The 6141-nt window shown below is 48.5% G+C and overlaps 1 pseudogene; it reads right to left on the bottom strand.

Annotated features, from left to right (window-relative positions):
- Positions 1-3509: 3509 nt before the first annotated feature.
- On the bottom strand, positions 3510-5426 carry LOC123041335 (B3 domain-containing protein Os04g0386900-like; annotated as a pseudogene).
- Between the last annotated feature and the right edge of the window lie 715 nt (positions 5427-6141).

The following is a 6141-nucleotide window of genomic DNA, read 5'->3' as shown; positions in this document are numbered from 1 at the left end:
GCTCGATGACGATCCCCGGACTCCGATCCAGCAAAGTGTCGGGGAAGAGTTCCGTCAGCACGACGGCGTGGTGACGATCTTGATGAACTACAGCAGCAGGGCTTCGCCTAAACTCCGCTACAGTATTATCGAGGTATATGGTGGCAGGGGGCACCGCACACGGCTAAGGAATAGATCACGTGGATCAACTTGTTGTCTCTTTTGTGCTAGCCCTGCCCCTCTATTTATATGTTGAGCCCCGGGGTCGAAACTTGGAGCAAAAGCCTCCTCAAAGTCGGTTTTGCCCGAAAGACAAGAGTCCCACTCGGACTCCAGGACCAAACGCCACAATCCTTGGCGTCTGGCCCAGACGCCATGGGCCTCGGCGTCTGGCCCAGGGCCAGACGCCAGGGTCTCCGGCGTTTGGCCCCCTGGCCTCCGCAAAACTCCTTTTTGCACCGATCTAAAGCCTCATGAGCTTGACCCCTTGGCCTAACCATATCATCCAATATATGAATCTTTACGTCTCGACCATTTCGAGACTCCTCGTCATGTCCCCGATCTCATCCGGGACTCCGAACTCCTTCGGTTCATCAAAACATGTAAACTCATAATATAACTGTCATCGTAACCTTAAGCGTGCGGACCCTACGGGTTCGAGAACAATGTAGACATGACCGAGACACGTCTCCGGTCAATAACCAATAGCGGGACCTGGATGCCCATATTGGCTCCTACATATTCTACGAAGATCTTTATCGGTCAGACCGCATAACAACATACGCTGTTCCCTTTGTCATCGGTATGTTACTTGCCCGAGATTCGATCGTCGGTATCCAATACCTAGTTCAATCTCGTTACTGGCAAGTCTCTTTACTCGTTCCGTAATACATCATCTCACAACTAACATATTAGTTGCAGTGCTTGCAAGGCTTATGTGATGTGCATTACCGAGAGGGCCCAGAGATACCTCTCCGTCAATCAGAGTGACAAATCCTAATCTCGAAATACGCCAACCCAACATCTACTTTTTGGAGACACCTGTAATGCTCCTTTATAATCACCCAGTTACGTTGTGACGTTTGGTAGCACCCAAAGTGTTCCTCCGGCAAACGGGAGTTGCATAATCTCGTAGTCATAGGAACATGTATAAGTCATGAAGAAAGCAATAGCAACATACTAAACGATCAGGTGCTAAGCTAATGGAATGGGTCATGTCAATCAGATCATTCAACTAATGATGTGATCTCGTTACTCAAATAACAACTCATTGTTCATGGTCAGGAAACATAACCATATTTGATTAACGAGCTAGTCAAGTAGAGGCATACTAGTGACACTCTGGTTGTCTATGTATTCACACATGTATTATGTTTCCGGTTAATACAATTCTAGCATGAATAATAAACATTCATCATGAAATACGGAAATAAATAATAACTTTATTATTGCCTCTAGGGCATATTTCCTTCAGTACTGTCGGGCAATTCGTTATCCTTTGGAAGCTTCTTCTTCATTATTTTCAGTAGCTTCTCAAATCCTTTATCAGGCACAGCATTCTCTGCCTTCCACTGCAGCAATTCGAGTACGGTACCGAGCTTTGTGTTGCCATCTTCGCAATTGGGGTACAACCCCTTTTTGTGATCCTCTAACATGCGATCGAATTTCAGCTTCTCCTTTTGACTTTCGCATTGTGTCCTTGCATCGACAATGACCCGGCGGAGATCATCATCATCGGGCACATCGTCTGGTTCCTCTTGATCTTCAGCAGCTTCGCCCGTTGCAGCACCATCGTGCACATCGTCTGGTGCATCTTGATGTTCTGTAGCATCACCGTATTCAGGGGGCACATAGTTGTCATCGTACTCTTCTTCCTCGCCGTCTTCCATCATAACCCCTATTTTCCGTGCCTCGTCCAAACATTATAGTGTGGCATGAAACCCTTGTAAAGCAGGTGGGTGTGAAGGATTTTCCGGTCAGAGTAAGACTTCGTATTCCCACATATAGGGCATGGACAACACATAAAACCATTCTGCTTGTTTGCCTCAGCCACTTCGAGAAAATCATGCACGCCCTTAATGTACTCGGAGGTGTGTCTGTCACCGTACATCCATTGCCGGTTCATCTTCGTGCATTATATATAATTAAGTGTGTCAAAAATCATTACAGAACATCATGAATAGATAATTAAGTGACCAAATTAATAGAAGTTCATCATCACATAAAAACCAAAGTACATACATAGTTCTCATCTAACAACATAAAGCTCTGCAGAGCATCTAAATTAATTAAACCAAACATTGAAACTATTTAAAACATTTCAATGCGAAAACAAATGCGATCATAATCGCAACCAAGGTAACAACTGATCCAACGGCATAATGATACCAAGCCTCGGTATGAATGGCATATTTTCTAATCTTTCTCATCTTCAAGCGCATTGCATCCATCTTGATCTTGTGATCATCGACGACATCCGCAACATGCAACTCCAATATCATCTTCTCCTCCTCAAGTTTTTTATTTTTTCCTTCAAGAAATTGTTTTCTTCTTCAACTAAATTTAACCTCTCGACAATAGGGTCGGTTGGAATTTCCGGTTCAACAACCTCCTAGATAAATAAAATCTATGTCACGTTGGTCGGCATAATTTTCATAAACAATAAATGAACCAATAGTTATGAAAAGATAATATATACCACATCCGAATCATAGACAGGACGAGGGCCGACGGGGGCGGATACCAAAACCATCGCACTATATAAGATGCAATAATAAAAGTAAGAAAATAATACAAGTATCTATCTAAACAAACAAGTAATAATATTTTTCCTTTCAGAAAGAAGATAAGAACAAGAGGCTCACCACGGTGGTGCCGGCGATGAGATCGGCGCGGGTGATCGACGACGATGAAGACGGAGACGGGGCGTGACGGACCGCTAAACCTAGATAAATATTAAGGAAAATGGAGCTTGGCGGTCGAGCTTGGAGAGGAGAAACCTTAAGTAGTGTGGCTCGGGCATTCCATCGAACACCTTGTGTGCATAGGAGGTGAGCTAGAGCACCACCAAGCCCTCTCCCCCTCGGCCAGAAAAAACAGAGCAGTGTGCTCTGCTCTTGCGCGAGGGGCTATATATAGGCAGCACCATTAGACCCGGTTGGTGGCATGAACCGCGACTAAAGGGAACCCTTTGGTCCCGGCTCATGCCACCAACCGGGACCAATAGTGGTGGGCCAGGAGCCAGGACCATTGGTCCCGGTTCGTCCCACCAACCGGGACCAAAAGGTCCGGACGAACCGGGACCAATGGCCCACGTGGCCCGGCTGGCCTCCTGGGCTCACGAACCGGGGCAAATAGCTCCATTGGTCTCGGTTCTGAATTGAACCGGAACTAATGGGCTGAACTGGCCTGGGCCATTGCCCCCTTTTCTACTAGTGATAGTAACCGTCATCGATAAAAAGAATCATAGTTCAGAAGGATCCAACCTATAAACACGAACAAAGACGCTCCACACGGAAATCCATCAAAGGCCAATACCGATTGCATCCCACAAAATCCATCGAAAACACTCACTAGTTTTGTTATAGTTCTTGGTTCGAGTTCAGTTCAAATTCCAATGCCATATGGCATGTCCACGTAGCCACGCAGGTAACATACGCTATGGTTTCTCCGCTAGTCTAGCACGATGGCGCTGGACGGGGTGTACCCGCTTGCCCTCTGCCGGATACTCGCCGGGATCTCGGCACGTAGCACCTGCACCCTGAACATGATGCTCTCGCCATCGCCCCCCACCAGCTCGAACACGCAACCGTCGCCGAGCCTCAGCGCGTTGTCCAGCGCGAAGCTCCGCCACCCTGCCTCCAGCCGCTGGATGTGCCGCCCCCCTGTGAAGCGCATCTCCCAGGTCCGACCCTGCCAGGTCAGGGTCGCCGGCGTCGGCTTCGATGGGAGGAACGGCGCCAGCGACCTTGGAACCACCTGAACACACCAACAGGCCACAACGACAGACCAACATTAGGAAATGCTAGGAAAAATATGTACCTCAGAGTCAGCGGTAAATTCAGGTACTGGGAGAAACATTGGAGCCACTGAAGTCACAAAGTTCATCTATATTTAGTTTGTCCATCTGCAATTCTGCATGCATTGTTTTGTGCCTTTATATGAAACGCCCAAAACTTTGTCCATTTGCAGAACAAGTGTGTCACTTTCATGCCCTTTTGTGACTTCATTAAAAAGAGAGAAAAAAAACCCTTCATTTGCGGCTAAAATCTAGTCCGATTCGTATGCCACTGAAAGTTACTGGTTAAGAACTTCGGATATATACACTAAACATTTGACTGGTTCCGATTTATAATCTACTAGTATTAATTGACAGCAATGATTTACTACTGAGAAGGATCACACTGAAACTGTTAAGAAGTAAAAGAGGGGTGTTCCATTGCCTTTTGCCAATTTTCAGTAGTCAACTTACAGTGAAATTACAAATCTGGAACCAGAAGTGAACAAGGAAACTTCAATGACATATCCCGAACCCGACTAAATTGCAGTGACAGATATAGAACTGTTTTAACTTCAGAATGAAGTCATTCCTTTCTGCACAGTAAGCTAGCTACTGAATCAGATCTGTGTCGAAATCGAGCTGTGATGATAGCATCATTTTACCACTTGAAATGGTTGCTGAACATGCGACTTGCATACGACGCATGCGAAGTATGGTTTCCCCAGAAGAGGAGGATCCCGGGCTGCGTCTTCTCCACCTCGAGGCACGCCTTTGCCGACTCCGGATCAAGCTTATCTGGAGGGCCTGCAGAAATGGCGGCCTGGCTAGTCTCCCCTGCAGAGCTGGCCACTCCATGATCCTTGCCGCCTGCATCTGCATGCACCGCTAGAGTAAGCCATTCATGCTGATTGTCTCAAAGAGCACTTGAAGGTGGACATGACGGGGATAAACCGAAAAAAGCTGTGCAGAATGGGTTGAGATTTCCTTGATTGGATAGATTACTTGAGATGCCGCGTGATTCCTCGGAGGAATTGCGTCTCCGATAGACTGGAGGCGTTACTGTGGTGCCGGAATCTGTTGGAATTGGCTCTGCCTGGAGATCAAACCAACATGCAGAAATCAGACGAAGTGTGGTAGATAAATCGTAAGTACCAGGGCGTCGAGGACCCCCCAGGGCAAAGGCTTCTCTGGTTTGCGGTTGAAGAAGGCACGGTTAATCTTGCATGGAGAGATGAAGAAAGTGAGCAGGACCGAGATTTAGTTGTGGTGCATGCTTACCATTGCTGGAATTTGGGAGGACGACGGGAGAGGAGCAGAAGCCAAAGCCTGTCGATACAGCAATACAGGTGAAATAAACATCAGTACAGTCGGGTAAAACAGGCCCCTGGCACACCGGGCCCATGAACCCTGTTCGCTGCAGTACACAAAAGTCGGAAGAGGAACAACCGCCGCCGTCTTCGGGTCCCGCGACTCGGGGCATCTTAACCGGAGCTCCTCCGGCTCCGTGCTCGTGTCAAGCGGCCGGCTGCGTCCTTTAAAATGTTGGTCCGGTCGCCGGCAAGATAGAGTAAGACACAGGACTTGAGACGTTACCGTCTCCCATATCCTACATTTTTTCGTTAAAACCCGAAACTCTAACGGTGTCGGTAGATGTGAGATCGATGATGGATTCGTTTTGGATGGAGCCAAAGACATCCACCACGACGCGATTGTGGCGCCCAGACCGATGCATCATACGGGGCGTCGGAGAATGCGACGACTCCATCTCGCCAACGTCCACCGCCGCGAGGTTGCTGCCGTCTCCCTAGCCCGCTCCTCGCACGGCGGGCACGCCGCGTCATGTTTGCATAGGACGACACCGATCATGCTTTCACCTTTGCGTTGACGCCAACGGATGGGTTACGCGTTTGTCAACGCGTTCAGACGCCAAACGGATCGGAATGGATTCCCGACGAAAGGAGTCCGAGCGTTATCGTCGGGCGGCCTCCTCGCGAGAGTGGCGGAGCGTAAGCCGGACAGTCATCTCCTTCTTGGGGCCGCGTTGGATGAGCTCGAGATCGTCGGACCTGGAGGTGTAGGACTTGGATCTCCTGTACGCCATGCCGGAGATCGCGGGACGGGAGCTTGTGGCGGAATGGCGTGGCTAGTGTTTGGTCCGGGAG

This window comes from Triticum aestivum, chromosome 2B, assembly GCF_018294505.1.
Source record: "Triticum aestivum cultivar Chinese Spring chromosome 2B, IWGSC CS RefSeq v2.1, whole genome shotgun sequence".
Taxonomy (NCBI): Eukaryota; Viridiplantae; Streptophyta; class Magnoliopsida; order Poales; family Poaceae; genus Triticum; species Triticum aestivum.
Note: the sequence above shows the minus strand (reverse complement) of the source record. Positions and strands in the feature narration are given on the sequence as shown.